This window comes from Arvicanthis niloticus, chromosome 13 (genome assembly GCF_011762505.2).
Source record: "Arvicanthis niloticus isolate mArvNil1 chromosome 13, mArvNil1.pat.X, whole genome shotgun sequence".
NCBI classification, from domain to species: domain Eukaryota; kingdom Metazoa; phylum Chordata; class Mammalia; order Rodentia; family Muridae; genus Arvicanthis; species Arvicanthis niloticus.
In genome coordinates this window covers 3,004,370-3,024,003 of record NC_047670.1, presented here as the reverse complement: position 1 = coordinate 3,024,003, position 19,634 = coordinate 3,004,370, and the positions used below count along the sequence as shown (strand labels likewise).

General features: G+C 35.8%; 1 pseudogene; it reads left to right on the top strand.

Moving 5' to 3' along the window:
* Positions 1–1,425: 1,425 nt before the first annotated feature.
* Positions 1,426–18,875, top strand: LOC143433723 (solute carrier family 7 member 12-like; annotated as a pseudogene).
* Positions 18,876–19,634: the final 759 nt, after the last annotated feature.

The window sequence follows — 19,634 nt, the reverse complement described above, 5'->3', positions numbered from 1 at the left end:
GAGACTCTAGATGAGGTTGTTACTCTATCCAGGGTGTTCCCAAGTCTCATCTTCACTCAAACTAAAAGAGGGGACTTCTGCCGCTAGACCAAGCAGAGAGGGGCCACCCAGAACCCCTCTGTCTGGCGATCTGAATTCTTGCTAAGGCTGCGAGGCTAAGCACTGAAAGGGAATATAAATAAAAGTTAAAAATATGTTTCTGGGTTCCCTGAGGGACAAGCCTGACTGCATAGGGGTTGATGTCAAAAGTATCCCCTCTTCAGGAAAAAGACATCGGGACGAGTATGGCCTTCATGCCTCACTGGACAACAACAGGAGGACTGGAGCCATTACAAGGTCCCCTTTAATTACTGGAGGTCAGGCCTCTATCTCCGCCTTGACAAAATTAGAATTGCCACGGTTTTTCTATACTTGGAGAAGAGAGGAGATGTCAGGGACAGCCCTGCTTATACACTGAAGGTCTAAAATCAGCTATAAGCCTAAAATCAGCAATAGGCCTGACTTACTTGCCTGCTAACACAAAGTCTCAGGTCTCTATGGAAAAACACTGAAACAGAGGGTTATAAACTATTGTAAACAGACAGCTTTTGTTGAAATCTACCAGCCTGAGTAGTCATAGACCTTGTATTTGATCACTGTCAATCAGCAGTTGGATTAGATACTAAAACATTTCCACTTTCAACCTTAATCCCTACATAGCTTGGATAATCATGCTGCTGTTAACTTTTGAACCTTGTGTCTCAAGCAGATAGGTTGCCTTCACACAATATCTCTCTCAACAAGTCCGGCCACTCTGTACCCCAGATGGGATGGATTCCAGCTGCTGGCACTGCTCATTTTTATAACTAAAAAAGGGGGAACTGTGCCCTTCCCCCTAAGCTTTGAGCAGGCCTGAGAGACCTTGTATACCATAACAGACCAAGTGATAGGATCTAGGTGGAGTTACCCACCTTGGCTGCACAGAACACAGAAGCAGAACTGCCCCTAGGCTTGCCTTGAGACATCTCTGACCATGACCTAGAACGGATTATGGATTATCCCACCCATCTCTGGCTAAAACCAGGAGGGGTTGTGGGTTGGGCCTTCCCCTTTAAATTGAGAGCTGAACATTAAAGCTTTGAGCCTTGATCAGAGAACTTTGTCTTGGCTTCATCTCTTCTCATCCTCTATCCCCTTTCATTCCCAGGCCCCTTTTCAGGTGAACCTAGTTGACTTGTGGCCGTGGGCGGCTACAGGTATCTTCTACACTTGAGATTCTCTCTTCTATCTCTTGTATTCTGTTGGTGATGCTTACATCTATGACTCCTGATCTCTTTCCTAGGTTCTCTATTTCCAGGGTTGTCTTCCTTTGTAATTATCATGTGGATAAACTGAGTCTTTCCCTTGATATAATAAATAGTTGCTTTGTGAATTTTAACTGCACTGATGGACACCATTTATTATGGAATACTTTCAACATCAAGAATATTCTACTCTGCAAGTCAAGATAGACAATTTTCTCTCATTGATTTGATGCTTAATGACCAGCACTCTCTAATTGTAGGTGTCATTCAGGTGATAATTTTATCTTTTGTTGCAGTAATAACTTCAAATATAATCTATTTAATAAAATATATGGATCTTGGATCATGATGTTTAAGTTTGCCGGATATGTTCATATTGCTTAAGCTAAAGTACCAGAACCCTCATCTGCCAAGATCTTATAAGGTAAGTCTATATGTAAATCATAATGTTGACTGTCATGTTGTTTAAGCTCTGTGAGATTTTCTCAACCAGTTCCAATCTGGTCAAATGAAGGGTCTGTGTCTTTTTTCACAGCTGTTATGTAATGGGCAATTTGAGGCTTCCTTTTTATTTTGTAAATGGTGAAAACTGATACACTACAGGGAAGGCAGGTATTATTATCATCTTCCTGGAGCTAAACAATAATACTAAGGAGAACTCAGTAGTTTATATGCACAAATTAATCTGCTCACTTCATAACTCAACATAGGTATAAGTTTCCTCTTTTTTTCTTTTTTGCATGAGAAATAAATTTAAAATGTAAATAAAATTGAGGTGTCTACAGAAAAATTTTAAAAATTAAAAAGCTTCTATGCTTTCCACAACATGGGAAGGAACCTCTTTAGCAGCATAACTCCTCCAGGCCATTTGGAATGCCCTTGAATTACTGTATCAGCAAAGGATGTTTGGCACACTCACTGGCATGGGGTGGGGTTTAGTGTTCTTTCATATGGTTCATTTGGAAGGACACAAAATGTCACTTAGAGCCTCTAAGTGTTTACTTATTCTTAAAAATCAAATACTTAATCTTTTGAATTAAAACTCCCAAAGCCTTTCATTTTTTATTGTTTGGCAGTTTCATATATTTGTATAATAAATTTCAGTCATTTAATCCTTCATCTCTCCTTACTCGTTTACTCTTAAAAGAAAAACTCTTGTCATTTGTGCTGATTACTAATTATACTTGTGTCTGAGATAGCATTCTTTACAGGGCTGTTGATAAAACTAATCTACTCAGCCTCTCTGTTACTGACCTACTTAGTGACTGCATCTCTTTTGATTACCAATTCTGGTTTTATTGTGACACATTTTTACTATGGACTAAATAAAACAGAGACTACTGTAGATTTGAACTACACTAATGTAATCTTAAAATTATTAAAAATACATGAGCCAGATGAGAACTCTCCAGGGTGCATATATCTGACACAGATATCAGATGAAAAAAAATTTTCCTTAACAAGCAGACTGTTTAATAGCAATATCAGCTAGATCTCCAGAAAAAAAAAAATGTGTTTTATGTGAAATTGCCTTGAGGCTAATTACTAACAGACCTGACCTAAACTCTAAGACATCAAAAATGGATTAGCCAATCTGTAACAAACAGAAGTTCTCATTATAGAAATATAAATACAAAAGCAACACACAGCACCTACCATGCAATGTGTTGGCTTCTATCATTTCACCCCATTGGGAGGATTTTTAATACTGATACTTTAACATATCTGATGAGTTAAGATGTCAACTCAGTGGCCTAATAAATTCTTAAGGAATGCAGAAATTCTCATGATTCTGTGAAGTAGCAAGACATTGTTTTATAAGATTTGCTTCTGCCTGCTCCAGGCTAGGTACATGCCATGCTTTTCCCACAGTTCACAGGGACTGAGAAAAGAACATGTAAATTTCTCTCAGATCTAATTTTTCTTCCAACACAAGTCACTTGGACAAAAACTAAAGTTCATGATTGGGACTGAGTGAGTCCTGGGTTCAGTCTGAGGGTTATGTATTCTGTCATTTGTGGTAGACAGCTTCCTTTGTGGACTTCTTATTTACCACAATTTTCTTGTTATTATATTATATATTATATTAATTATATTGTATTTTTTATTTATTTCTTTCCTTTTCTTTTTTCTTACTAGAATATAAAAGACTTCAATGGAAGCTACCCAAACACATTGGAAACATGAAGCCTTTCTTTACTTTCTGTACAAAAACACTTTTAAAAAATCAATCTGTATTCCTTCAGCCTTGTGAGGTTTATTGATGTATAATGGCAAAAAACTTGCTCAGATATCATAATTTTTTCAAATGGCTATAAAGTATGTCCTTTCTGCTAGTAATTGATATGTTTCTTTAATATTTTATGGATGAGTATTTGGGAAAAAAACACATTAAGCAGGGAAAAGAGTTTAGAATCACATAATGTTTAAGGCTTAGATAATTTTTTTCATCTTTCAAGCCTTAATAGATACATATCTGTTGCACTCAAGTTATTAAAGACATAGAGGGAACATGGATGCAGGTACTACATACTGGGGGAGATTGAGCATATGTATGTGCACACATGCATATATGTTTTGTGCTGATACTGTGAGTGGGTAAAGCTCTGTGTGAACTACTCACATGTGTACTTGCATAGGCATGTTATACTTAATTAAGTTTTCACAATACATACGACCATTTCTCTTCATCATTAGCATTTTTGTGAGTCATGTGTAATGATGTTTTATAGCATGTGTGTTCTATTTTCAGACATTTTCCTAATACTAGTTTCTTTGCTTTGTTTTTTGGTTTTTGAAACTATCTTAAAATATTTTTAATTCATATTTTATATGTACAGGTGTCTTGTGCACATGAGTGCTTGTGCTTTATGTGTGTGTGTGGTGCCTGTGGAGTCTGATAAAGGCACTGGATTCCCTTGAACTGGACTCACAGACAGTTACAAGCTGCCTAGATGTACTAGCAACTGAAAGTTGGTCTTCTCTCTGGAAAAGCAGTCAGGCCTCTCTAGCCCCAGAAACTCTTACTTTTTGGTATTGCATTTTCTATTATTTCTCTAACTTAGAATAATTCCAGAAGAAGGAATCTGTAGGTCCAGGGTTATGAAAAATTAAAGATTTAATGCAACTGATATATTTCTTTCAGAAAAGGCTCCAGAACTCCACCACTCCCATCTCTGTGTATCAATGTGTCTGTACCCTGAGTCCCCAACTCATAATGTGTCTTTGTACTCCTGGGCTAATATTTTACTCACCATAGCAAATGCATGCTAGTTGATGTCTTTTCTTAATGTATTTCAGAATATAATTTTTGATCTGTAAGGGTTTTATATAGAATGGCCATTTTCATAGCAAACCTTTGGTCCCCTGGTCTGTCAGGGAATATTTTAGAGATAGTTTTGTTTTTTTAATGAGTGGTGTTAACTTAATAGTTTTAAATGTCAAATTGCTTTTAAAATACTTTTTGCTCAAATAACACCTGGATTAAAAAATATATGCTTTTCAGAATCACTTTCTCACAGTTTTAATATTTACCATTATTTCTCTAGCAATGTAGAAATCAGTGTTTCACAACCACTGAATAATAACTGAATCAGTTTATAGTACTTAGATCACTCTTCCATTTCCCTGTATGTGTTTTTTGTCATTTATTGTATTTACCTAACCCCCTTTACAGTAGTTGTTTGAAAAATTAAGATTCTTAATTATGTTTACATTTATAAAATTCTTAGTAATCATAATGTAAATGATTTTTAGTCATTTTTTTCTCCACACAAAGAGATACAGGTGTGTAAACTCACCTGTACCATTTTGTTTCAGTAAGTTACAGGTTTTATCAATGTCATTTACAATAGTCTTTACTTCATGTGTATCCAGTTATTCCACCCAACCATCTGAAGAATTGCTATAGAGGTGATTTTATGGATTAGGAAGAATTCTGGCCTTCATCTTATTCTTTGACTAGATGGTAATCATAAACAGTGCTTTCAATAAAGCATATCTTTTTTAAATTTTTTATTCGATATTTTATTTATTTATTTATTTATTTATTTTTGGTTTCACTTACATGTTTTTTTATTTTAACAAAACAATTTATCAGTATTTGTGTATACATATATATTTATACATGCATACATATATGAACAATAATTAAATAGTAAGTTGTATTTAAAAAACTTTGGGGGTTGGGGAGAGTGGGAGGAAGGAGAGAAAGGGGAAAATTATGCAAATGCAGTGCTCATACACAAAACTCCCAAAAAGGAATCCAGTCCTTCAAAATGCCCAACAGACCAACTGGCATTCTACAACATGAAAACAAACATGACCCACAACTATGCCGAAGGACACCTCAACCTACCACAAACCCCAAAGGAAAACTTCCACCAGAGAACTCCTAAACCTGATAAACAACTTTAGTAAAGTGGCTGGGTATAAAATTAATTCAAACAAATCAGAAGCCTTCCTCTACTCAAAAGATAAACTGGCTGAGAAGAAATTATGGAAGTGATGCCCTTCACTATAGTCACAAATAATATGAAATGCCTTGGTGTGGATCTAACCAAGCAAGTAAAAGACTTGTATGACAAAAACTTCAAGCCCCTGAAGAAGAAATCAAAATAGATCTCAGAAGATAGAAATCCCATGCTCATGGACTGGCAGGATTAATATAGTAAAAATGGCCATCTTGCTGAAAGCAATCTACAGATTTAATGCAATCCCCATCAAAATTCCTACTCAATACTTCACAGAGATAGAAAGAGCAATCCTAAAATTCACTTGGAATAACAAAAAACCCAGGATAGCAAAAACTACTCTCAACAATAAAAGAACTTCTGGTGAAATCACCATCCCTGATTTCAAGCTATACTACAAAGCAATAGTGCTTTTTATGGATATTTTATTTATTTACATTTTAGATGCCATCCCCTTTTCCATTTCCCCCACCCATTAATCCCCTACCCCATTCCTTCTCCTCCTCTTCCTCTTTTTGCCTTTATTCTTTAAATTACATGCAAGTATTAAGGTCATTTCTAGGTTGGGGAACTAGCAATACAATAGATACAAATAGTCCATAAACAAGAAAGACAATAAACCCAGATAATCAAAGAACATGCACAGCAATAAACAGAATCCTGTGATCACTCCTGTGATCACTATTTCTAAGGGCTTATCAGGATGATCAAAATAACTGAGCACACTTTCCTGTCTTAGCTCAAAGTTATTTTCATGCCTGAAGCCTACTTCTTTGTTCTAGCTTAAGATTTAGATTTCTGTGTGTAATTACATCATTTTTCTAGCCTAAGATTTAGATTCCTGCCTGAAATTTCTTCTTTGTTCCAGCCCAATGTCAGATTCCTTCCAAGCATCCCATTCCTTGTCCTTGGCCAATGCCAGATTCCTGCCAGGCAGTCCCAAAAGCTCTCCAAATCTCTCCCTTTTTATTGCATAAAACAGACTGAGCCTGTCTTAGTTCATTCTGACAAGAAAGCCTTCCTTATCCATCATGGAATATGCATTATCATAAGCAACAAACTTCTGTCTTAGGTTGGTAAGGCACTGTGCAGAATCTTACCTGTTCTTGGATTGCCAGCCTGTTAAATTAATAACTCTGTCTGGGAGTCCATTATCAGTTTCAAGTCATGCACTTTGGCTGCCAGCCTGTTGATGTGGTTAGAGACAAGCTAGGCAGGAATAAAAGTATTCCCAGGACAAGAAGGGCTAGCCTTATCAAGCTACATATGCCATTCCTGAGGTTCGACTAAAATGGAAATACTGACCTCAGGCCATGGATAATTTTATTGGCATTATCTGCAGCATCAAAGCTCAACAGAGCAGCATTCTTTAGCTTCATTAATCTCAGTATGCAAAGTTAACACACCAAGAGAGGTGTTAGGATTATGCCAAATACACTACAGGTATCTTTAAAGTTTTTGATAATTATAATCACAATCATTGTAAATTTTAGAAATAACACTATTCCAATGATATTTGTCATGACACTTGAGATGGCTCCTAACTCTTGAACCTTCTTCAGATAAATTGAATAGGCTATAGAGCATCACCCATTGTTCCAGATACCTATATAAATGCTTTTATGTACTCAATACATTAGTAACATTATTTTGCTAGATGGTTAACAAAAATAGTTGTCCTAACTCCTTGTGGCAATGCTGTTGCAGAAACACTGGTGCTAGCAATTAATGAAGTTAAAGCTGTTATACCAGCAATAATCAAACCTGCTACCCTGTTGCTTCTTCTTAAAGCCTAACTCACTTCTCCCAGCACCTTCAAGCTTTTTTCTGAGAATCAAGGTTTTCTAATACTCAGGGCAGTAAGACAAAAGCTGGTTGATGGACCTCCATAACAGACATGCCAGGTTTCAACACACTAACACAATTAGAAATTATATAGTCAATGCAACTTACAATAAATACTGTAGAAGAGACAAATCCAATTTTACCTTGACAATTAACAGAGCCTTAAAGCATGCACTACTCTTGTTTGAAATCCAGATCCTATACCAGCTTTGTCTCTTGCTATCATAACATGATAGTGAACTACTATCACTAGCTAACTTACAAATATGTCTCTAAAAATTCCCAGATGTAGCTTTTCAAATATACACTGTTATTTCCAATATTGAATAGATTTCTAGGCCAGTATATGATTGAGTCCTAATAGCTTGTTGCCTTTAAGAAAAATACAAGATACATTATAATTTCTCTTTTGGATTCTCTGTCCCACAGGGTCTAAAACCTTGAAGCAAGGCCACTTGTCCCATCTGGGATATAGGCAAGCAAAGGTGAGTCAGGAATATATGTCCAATACAGCTCCCCAGTCACCCTTGTCAGGGCACTCAGCAAGCTCACAGGCCAGCATCATTCTTTGTCTCAGCAACAGTATGTCTCACCAATCTTTTTAAAGTTCCATGGGCCTCTTCCACAATACCTTGTCCTTGAGGAATATACAGAATCCCCATAATAAATTGTTAACAAAAAGTCTTGCCTGCTCAACTACAATTGCCAGCTCCATTGTGGTTTTACTGGATATTTTATTTATTTATCTTTCAATGTTATTCCCTCTCCCATCCCCCCCCAAAAAAACACTTATCCCATTCCCCCTCCTCCTACTTCTATGCGGGTGTACCCCTACCCATCCACCCATTCCTGCTTTCCTGTTTTTGAATTCCCTAACACTAGGGTATCCACAATTTCAGGGACCAAGGCCCTTCTCTTCCACTGATGCCTGACAAGGCCATCCTCTACTACGTATACAGGTGGAGCCATGAGTCCTTGTTTGTGTTCCCAGGCTGAAGGTTTAGAGCCTGGGAGCTCTGGTTAAATATTTTGATACTCCTTATAAGATGGACCAAAGCACCCACACTTTGGTCTTCCTTCTTCTTCTTGAGCTTCATGTGGTCTATGCATTGTATTTTAGGTATTGTGAGCTTTGGGGCTAATTTCTATTTATCAGTGAGTGTATACCATGTGTGTTCTTTTGTGATTGGGTTAACTCACTCAGGATGATATTTTTCAGTGCCAACCATTTGCCTAAGAATTTCAATGAACTCATCATTTTTAATAGATGGGTAGTATTCCATTGTGTAACTGTATCACATTTTCTGTATCCATTACTCTGTTGAAGGACATTTGGGTTCTTTCCAGCTTCTGGTTATTATAAATAAGGCTGGTATGAACATAGTGGGGCATGTGTCCCTGTTGTATTTTGGAACATCTTTTGGGTATATGCCCAGAAGTGGTATAGCTGAATCCTCAGGTAATATTATGTTCAATTTTCTGAGGAACCGCCAGACTGCTTTCCATAGTAGTTGTATCAGTTTACAATCCCACCAACAATGGAGGAGTGTTTCTCTTTCCCCACATCCTCGCCAGAATCTGCTGTCACCTGAGCTTTTTATCTTAGCCATTCTGACTGGTGTGAGGTGGAATCTCAGGGTTCTTTTCATTTGCATTTCCCTAATGACTTCTTTAGGTGCTTCTTGGCCATTTGAGTTTTCTCAGTTGAGAATTTGTAGTTTGACTCTGTACCTCATTTTAATAGGGTTATTTGGTTGTCTGGAGTCTAATTTCTTCAGTTCTTTGTATACCTAGGATATTAGCCCTCTATCAGATGTAGAATTGATAAAGATCTTTTCCAATCTGTTGTTTGCCACTTTGTCCTACTGTCCTTTGCTTTACAACATCTTTGCAATTTTATGAGGTCCCATTTGTCAATTCTTGATTGTAGAGTATAAACCACTGATGTTCTGTTCAGAAACTTTTCCTTTGTGCCCATGTGTTCAAGGCTTTTACCCTTTTTCTCTTCTATTAGTTTCAGTGTACCTAGTTATATGTGGAGGTCCTTGATCTACTTGAAGTTGAGCTATATACAAGGAGATAAGTATGGATCAATTTGCATTCTTCTACATGCTGACCTCCAGTTGAACCAGCATCATTTGTTTAAAATGCTGTCTTCCCCCCCCCCCCACCGGATGGTTTTAGCTCCTTTGTTAAAGATCAAGGGACCAAAGTTGTGAGGTTCATTGCTGGGTGTTCAGTTCTATTCTTTTGATCTTCCTGCCTGTCTCTGTACCAGTACCATTCAGTTATTATTACTATTGCTCTGTAGTACATCTTCAGATCAGGAATGGTGATTCCCCCAGAGGTTCTTTTATTGTAGAGAATAATTTTTGTTATCCTGGGTTTTTTTGTTATTCCAAATGAATTTGAGAATTACTCTTTATATCTTTGTGAAGAATTGAGTAGGGGTTTTTGATGAGGATTGCATTAAATCTGTAGATTGCTTTCAGCAAGATGGCCATTTTAAATATATTAATCCTACCAATCCATGAGCGTAGGAGATCTTTCCATCTTCTGAGATCTATTTTGATTTCTTTCTTCAGGGGCTTGAAGTTTTTGTCATACAGGTCTTTTACTTGATTGGTTAGATTCACACCAAGGTATTTTTTTATTATTTGTGACCACTGTGAAGGGTGTCATTTCCCTAATTTCTTTCTCAGTCTGTTTATCTTTTGAGTAGAGGAACTCTACTGATTTGTTTGAGTTAATTTTTATCCAGCCACTTTGCTAAAGTTGTTTATCAGGTTTAGGAATTCTCTAGTAGAAGTTTGGAGGTCACATAAGTATACTATCATATCATCTGCAAATAGTGAAATTTTGAAGTTTTCCTTTCCAATGTGTATCCCTTTGACCTTCTTTTGTTGCCTAACTGCTCTGGCTAGAACTTCCAGTACTATATTGAATAGGTAGGGAGAGAGTGGGTAGCCTTGTCTAGTCCTTGATTTTAGTAAAATTGCTTCACGTTTCTCTTCATTTAGTTTGATGTTAGCTACTGGTTTGCTGTATACTGCTTTTTACTATGTTTAGGTATGAGCCTTAAATTCCTGATCTTTCCAAGACTTTTATCATGAAGGGGTATTGAATTTTGTCAAATGCTTTCTCAGCATCTAGTGAGTAGATCATGTGTTTTTTTTTCTTTTAGTTTGTTTATATACTGGATTACATTGATGGATTTCCGTGTATTGAATCATTCCTGTATTCCTGGGATAAAGCCTACTTGATCATGATGTTTTGATGTTTTGATGTGTTCTTGGATTCAGTCTATAATAATTTTATTCATTGAGTATTTTTGCATTGATATTTATAAAAGAGATTGGTCTGAAGTTTTCTTTGATGGGTCTTTGTGTGGTTTAGGTATGAGAATAATTGTGGCTTCATAGAATGAATTGGCTAGTGTTTCTTCTGTTTCTATTTTGGAGAACAGTTTATAGAGAATTGGTATTAGGTCTTCTTTGAAAATCTGATAGAACTCTGCATTCAAAACATCTGTCCCTGACTGTTTTTTGTGGGGAGACTTTTAATGACTGCTTCTATATCACCAGGGTTATGGAACTATTTAGATGCTTTATCTGGGTCTGATTTAACCTTGGTAACTGGTATTTGTCTAGAAAATTCTCAATGTTATCCAGATTTTTCAATTTTTTTGAGTATAGGCTTTTGTAGTAGGATCTAAAGATTTTTTAAAATTTTCTCAATTTCTATTATGTCACCCTTTTCAGTTCTGATTTTATTAATTTGGGGACTGTCTCTCTGCCCTCTGATTAGTCTGGCTAAGGGTTTACCTATCTTGTTGATTTTCTCAGAGAACCAGCTCCTGGTTTTATTGATTCTTTGTGTATTTCTTTTTGTTTCTACTTGGTTAATTTCAGACCTAAACTTGATTATTTCCTGCTGTCTACTCCTATATGGTGTGTTTACTTCTTTTTGTTCTAGAGCTTTCAAGTGTGTTGTCAAGCTGCTAAGTATGCTCTCTCCAATTTTTTTTTTTTTTTTGTAAGCACTTAGACCTATGTGTTTTCCTCTTAGCACTGCTTTCATTGTGTCCCATAAGTTTTGGTATGAAGTGTCTTCATTTTCATTGAATTCTAAAAAGTTTTAAATTTTTCCTTTGTTTCTTTCCTGACCACGTTATCATTTAGTAGAGTGTTGTTCAGTTTCCACATGAATGTGGGCTTTCCATTGTTTTTGTCATTATTGAAGACCATGGTGATCTGATAGGATGCATGTGATTATTTCAATTTTCTTGTATCTGTTGAGGCCTGGTTTTTGACCAAATATATGGTCTGTTTTGAAGAAGGTACCATGAGGTGCTGAGAAGATGGTATATTCTTTTGTTTTAGGATGAAATGTTTTATAGATATCAGTTAAATTCATTTGGTTCATAACTTCTTTTAGTTTCACTGTATCTCTGTTTAGTTTCTGTTTCCATAATCTGTTGATTGCTCAGAGTGGGGTTTTGAAGTCTCCCACTATTATTTGTGTAAGTGCAATGTGTGCTTTGAGCTTTAGTAAGGCGTCTTTTATGAGAGTGGGTGCTCTTGCATTTGGCCCATAGATGTTCAGAATTCAGAATTAAGGTTGGTTGACTTTTCCTTTGGTGAGTATGAAATGTCCTGCCTTATCCTTTTTGATAACTTTAAGTTGAAAGTCGATTTTATTCAATATTAGAATGGCTATTCCAGCTTGTTTCTTAGGACCATTTGCTTGAAAAAAAATGTTTTCCAGCCTTTTACTCTAAGGTAGTGTCTGTCTTTGCACTGAGGTGAGTTTCCTATATGCAGCAATATGCTGGGTTCTGTTTATGTATCCAGTCTGTTAGTCTATGTCTTTTATTGGTGAATTGAGTTCATTGATGTTAATAAATATTAAGGAGAGGAGATTGATACTTCCTGTTATTTTTGTTATTAGCAGTGGCATTGTTTGTGTGGCTATCTTCTTTTGGATTTGTTGAAAGATTACTTTTTGCTCTTTCTAGGACATAACATTCTTCCTCGTATTTGAGCTTTTTCTCTATTCTTTGTAGTGCTGGGTTCGTGGAAAGATATTCTGTAAATTTGGGTTTGTCATGGAATATCTTGGTTTCTCCATCTATGGTAATTGAGAGTTTTGCTGGGTATAGTAGCCTGGGCTGGCATTTGTGTTCTCTTAGGGTCTGTATGACATCTGTCCAGCATCTTCTAGCTTTTATAGTATCTAGTGAGAAGTCTGGTGTAATTCTGATAGGTCTGCCTTTATATGTTACTTGGCCTTTTTTCCTTACTGCTTTTAATATTCTTTCTTGGTTTTGTGCATTTGGTGTTTCAATTATTATGTGACAGGAGGTATTTCTTTTCTGGTCTAGTCTATTTGGCATTCTTTAGTCTTCTTGTATGTTTATGGGCATCTTGTTCTTTAGATTAGGGAAGTATTCTTCTATAATTTTGTTGAAGATATTTATTGGCCCTTTAAGTTGGGAATCTTCACTCTCTTCTATAGCTATTATCATTAGGTTTGGTCTTCTCATTGTGCCCTGGATTTACTGGATGTTTTGGGTAAGGAACTTTTGGCACGTTTTGTTTTCTTTGACAGTTGTGTCAATATTTTCTTTGGTATCTTCTGCACCTGGGATTCTCTCTTCTATCTCTTGTATTCTGTTGGTGATGCTTGTGTCTATGACTCCTGATTTCTTTCCTAGGTTTTCTATCTCCAGAGTAGTCTCCCTTTGTGACTTCTTTATTGATTCTACTTCCATTTTTATGTCCTGGATGGTTTTGTTCAATTCCTTCACCTGTTTAATTGTGCTCTCTTGTAATTCTTTAAGGGATTTTTGTGTTTCTTCTTTAAGGGCTTCTACCTGTTTACCTGTGTTCTCCTCAATTTCTTTGAGAGTGTTATTTATGTCCTTCTTAAAGTCCTCTATCATCATCATTGCAAGTGATTTTAAATCTGAATCTTGCTTTACAGGTGATATGGGGTATTCAGGACTTTCTATTATGGGAGAACTAGGTTCTGATGATGCCAAGTACTCTGGGTTGCTGATGCTTATATCTTGTGCATGCCTTTCAACATCTGGATCTCCTTGGTGCTACCTGAGCTATATCTGACAGGAGCCTGCCTTTCCTATTATCTTGGTTGTGTCAGAACTGTTTGAGGTGAATGTTGCTGCTTGGGTTGGAGCTGAAGCCTAAGATCTGCTCAGTTCTCTGGCACAGACCTAAAGGCCCTCTTTTTCTTTATTTCTTTAGTTGACATATTTAATTCAAGATTGTAAGTAAAGATTTAGTTTGGATGGTTTCCATATATATTATCTTTGTAATGCGTAAGTCACATATTGATATAACATAAATCCAGGGATCTATTCAGCATCTTTATTTTCCTCCTCAATATAACCAAGATTTACGATGTAATATGTTTACTGAATTGCTACAAAATGATAAAAGTATATGCTATATTTTGTGACAGTGACCATGATAATCACATGAATATTGTTAATTAAATCCATATTCACAAAATTTCCCCTTGGGATTGTGATTCGTTCAATCTCTTGAACTACTGTGATATGTACTGATATCATTCATTATGAGAAAAATAGTGGATAATGGAACATTTAGAAAATGTTATTCTGCAACATATTCTTTATTATTTGTTCTTATAATTGTTTCCTCTTCAAGTTCATTTTATGTCAACAAAATTGAATGATACCATAGATGCTTTGTCTTTACTGGTGTAGGTAATTCAGAAAATGGGGTAATATGTTTATACAAGTCTTACTACCTATAGGAAGTGTATAAAAAGAAAGAATTTTTCAGTCAAAGTTAATGAAATTTTATTCTGTTGAGAGTATTCTAGTGAATATGAGTCTCATAAAAACTTTATTAGAATCATATAGTACCATTTGAAAGTAAAAATCTGATGAACAGATCTATTAAGTTATCAGTTATGCATCTTCACAATGTCTCAAATCTTCTTGCATATTCATTTCCTTTATCATTCTTGAGCATTGGTCATATTACATAGAAAGTAAGGGTATTTGAGTGTGATAAGTGTCCAAACTGGAAACAGTATCAATCTGAAAGTGTGGAATCACTGAAGGACTAGGTGTTTTTGTAAAACATTTTGATGACTTAGCAACAGCAGATACTAAATAAAACTATGCTAAAACATATATTTAGTATCCTGTTATCAGATAGTACAAAATGAACACATAGAAAACAGTACTAGTAAAGACAATTTTGAGTCTCCTGTATATATTGTATAAAACTGAGAAAAACATCATAAAGACACAGAAGCTGAACATTTAAGTTTATATGTTCAGAATACATTTAGATAAACTATTTTCAAAATGAGAAAGAACTAGTCTTAAAAACATTGTCATGGCTTCCGGTCTGGGCCCTGGAACTGAGCAGATTCTGGATGACAGCTCTGCCCCCAATCACACTGAACCCAGAGGAAGTGGGGCTCCCAGGAAATCTAACCTGGATAGTATCTTAGGTAAGAAGACAGCAACGTTCACCCCAAACAGGGAGTAACTGGGACCCACAAGGACCCAGGAAGTCACTCCCGGCCCGGAGCACTGGTTCCTTTCAGTCTGGGCCAGAGCACTGAGCAGATCTTGGGTGGCAGTTCTGCCCTCAATCTCTAAGAATCCAGAGGAAATGGGGTTCTCAGAGCTCTAACCTGGGCAGTATCCCGTTTGCGCGTGAGCAATGAGCAGATTTTGGGTCCCAGCTAATACCCCAGTAGTTATACCTACCCCACAAAGTTCTGATATAACCAAAATAAAAGGAAAGACAGGCTCCAGTCAGGGACAGGACAGGTAACACTAAGGAGATACAGATGACAAAAGGCAAGTGCAAGAACATAAACATCAGTAACACAGGGTACTTGGCATCATTAGAACCTAGTTCTCCCACACAAGGAATTCCTGAATTCCCATATAACTAGGAAAACAAGATTCAGATTTAAAATCACTTCTAATGATGATGATAGAGGACTTTAAGAAGGACATAAATAACACTCTCAAAGAATTTGAGGAGAATACAGGTAAACAGATAGAAGCCATTAAATTGGAAACACAAAAATCCCTTAAAGAATTACAAGAGCACACAACCAAACAGGTGAAGGAATTGAACAAAACCATCCAGGACATAAAAATGGAAGTAAAAACAATAAAGAAATCACAAAGGGAGACTACCCTGGAGATAGAAAACCTAAGAAAAAAATCAGGAGTCATAGTCACAAGCATCACCAACAGAATACAAGAGATAGAAAAGAGAATCTCAGGTGCAGAAGATACCATAGAAAATATTGACACAACTGTCAAAGAAAACACAAAATACAAAAAGTTATTAACACAAAATATCCAGGAAATCCAGGATACAATGAGAAGACCAAACCTAATGATAATGGGTATAGAAGAGAGTGAAGATTCCCAACTTAAAGGATCAATAAATATCTTCAACAAAATTATAGAAGAATACTTCCCTAATCTAAAGAACAAGATGCCCATAAACATACAAGAAGACTAAAGAATTCCAAATACACCAGACCAGAAAAGAAATACCTCCTGTCACATAATAATTGAAACACCAAATGCACAAAACCAAGAAAGAATATTAAAAGCAGTAAGAAAAAAAGGTCAAGTAACATATAAAGGCAGATCTATCAGAATTATACCAGACTTCTCACTAGATACTATAAAAGCTAGAAGATGCTGGACAGATGTCATACAGACCCTAAGAGAACACAAATGCCAGCCCAGGCTACTATACCCAGCAAAACTCTCAATTACCATAGATGGAGAAACCAAGATATTTCATGACAAACCCAAATTTACAGAATATATTTCCACAAACCCAGCATTACAAAGGATAATATCAGGAAAGCTCCAATACAAAGAGGAAAATTATACCTTAGAGGAGGAGCTAGGTGATGAAAGAGAAAGAGAGAGGGGTCCAGACATGGAGGTAGATGTTCACATGTCTCTACCAGTCAAAGATAGTTGATATATCTAGGATGGGTATTGGGTTACACTTCTGATTGATATTGAGCATTACCAAACTTATAAAGCCTTTGGTTAACATTTTAAAAATTGCATAAAATCAAAAAGAAGAAGGGGGTATGGGATAGGGGTTTTCTAGGGAGGAATATGGGGAAAGGTGATGGCATCTGAAATGTAAATAAAATATCCAATGAAAAAAATTTTTAAAAAGCATTGTTATGGGACAACAACTAGAACAAGGAATTGAGATGGTACTGACTTAAGGGAGAAAAGCACTTAACCTTGGCACAAAAATTGTAGGTAAAATGAACCTAGCTCTCTAGTAATATTCATGAGACATTGCCTGGTCAAAGACCTACAACGTAGAAAGTTGGTATTTGGATAGTAGAATGCTTTGATCTAATATCTCTAAGAAGAAATCATTAAAATTTTCTGTTAAATATCCTCTTCTCATATTTGTGTGGGAAAAGTCAACAACAACTACAAAATAATTTTAGTGAAAACCACCAAATCCATTCCCAGTGTATCGTAAGACCTGGTATATTATAAGACAATTATAAATTTACTAAGAAATTGTAGGAATTCACTGATTTAGTTTTGAAACAAGCAAAAACTGAGGGTCTAATTTACATTGGATGGACTCTAGAATACCATACAATTGGTTGAAGCAAAAATAGTTTTCAGATTGGTTTAAAAAGGGATTTTCAAATAATGGTAAAGTCCACTGGTTCTTCCACTAAAAAGTACTGCTCAAAATGAACCTGATCCTGCAAATCTGAGTACGCATATAAGTATTCTGTCCTATTGCCACTAATTTATATGACACAGTGTATAAAAGCTTCAATTTTTCATTCTTTTTTTCTGTCTTTCTTTCTTTTTATTTTTCCTTTGCTTTTGTGAGACAGGGTTTCTCTGTGTAGCCTTGGATGTCCTAGAACTCATTAAGTAGACTATGCTGTCCTTGAACTTGTTGAGGTCCACTTAACTTTGCTTCCCACATACTTTAATTAAAGGCATGTGCCACAACACCTTGCTTTGTTTCTTTGATTATCAAACTCAACATAAATTTTAGATGGTACTATATGTGACTGTTAAGTCCAACAATTAAGAAAGCATTTTAGCAAGCTGAAAAGTTGATCTATTGCTCTAACCTTTTCCCCAAAATGACATCAAAATTATAAAGTCATCATGATGTTCTACTTTGTAATTATACATTTCACACTATGAACTTGTGTTATACCTAGAGTTTTCCAATAAGGTACTTGTAAGAGTTCTAAATAGATAGTGTACTGGTGGGAAGTAGAAGTACCAAATATATACTCTTTAAAAAGAATAGAGAGAGGGACAAGAAAATATAATCAAACATATACAGAAGGGCTAAGTGAGAACATTTTGGAGAAAGAAAGAGAAATGAAAGAAGGAAAATGGAAGGGTAGATAGAATAATAAGAAAATGAAATTTATGTATGTTTGAAAATTCCAAAAATAAACATATCAGCATACTTGTAAATGTATCATTATAAAATGCCACCTAAAATGAATAAAACTAAACAAAGGACAAGATGAAAGACAAGATGGAGAGAAGGGGCAAAGACTGCCTGTGAGTAAGTATATAGCCAGTTTTCCCAATTAAGAACAAGATTATTGTAATGATGACTAGTAGTGTAACACTACAATTTTCATTTATAGCAACAGTGTCTATGAGGTAACAATTCTCTCTAATGCTTGAAAATAAAGCATTGGCTTTAATAAATGATGACTCACTATTATGAATAGAGTAAAGATTTATGGACACTAGGTAAATAAGTAAGTTCATGATGACTTTTTAATGATAATTAATCTGCAATGATTTTGTTTCTTATAAGCTAATAACCAAGAGTGCCTACTTTAAAACTTTTGACAATATGTATGTACTCACTTTATTTTGGTTCTGTAACATATATAATGCATTTTTTTTTGTCTTAGAAACTTACCATGAAATCAAAAAATAGTAATTTTCTTTTTGCTTTCAGGTATGCATGCCATTTATATTTGAATCTACAGCTTCATCAATTTTTCTTATATTTATGCCAGTGATTCAATCTCCTAACATAACATGTCTATCAAGTTGTTTTTATTTTCTGTGGGCTTATGTATTATAGTCTTCAAGCTTAGCTGAATGGATATTGATTGTTTTAATACAATTATTTGTTATTTGCAATTAATTTTCAATGTCTCCCCATCAGATGAACAAGAAAAATTAATTCCTGCCTAAAATTCTGACTAAGAAAGCATAATATATATTTTAAACAAATGAGTACAATTTTATTGAAATTTTGCTTTAACTGTATATTCTATTAAAGCCAAGGTTTCTCATATTATGTCTACCCCAAAAATTTTTTGGACAACTTCATTTTACTCTTAAGCACATTTATTCTATGAATGAGTAGAAATAAGATTAAACATTCTAAATACACAATAAATAAAAGGTGTAAATTTCATTTCTCACTAAGAGAGATGTCAGTGTACACAGCATTTTGGCATGTTAGCAAGTAACTTTTCCTCACAGAAAGCCATAAAAATTTTAGGTAGAACTGTCGCAAGTCATATTTAGTATATTTTTACTAAAATGGAATGTTTGTGTAATGTGTGTAATTTTCTCCCTGAGCAAAGGACTAGGTGTGCTCTAGCCAAAGAGCCATCATCAGTGATTTATCTCTTGCTACTCTCCCTCTACAGTGATGACAGAGATCATCCAACTTTTAAAGCTGAAAATATGTTCTCATTGATTCTTCAGTGAAAGCTACCCATCTCTATACTGCATATTTGAAAAGGTTGATTATGCCCCTTCCTCTGCTCGCCCCTCTTTCGGTTTGAGGCCTGGACCAGACCTCTGCCAGGCCTGCTGGTGAGTGCACTGTGGATCCCGCCAGAGACATTCTGGGGGCTCCAAGGATCCCACAGCCAGCTTTAGATAGGAAAACCCACATACTGCCCTGAGCCCATAGCTGGGTGCCCTGAGTGCTCAGATTCC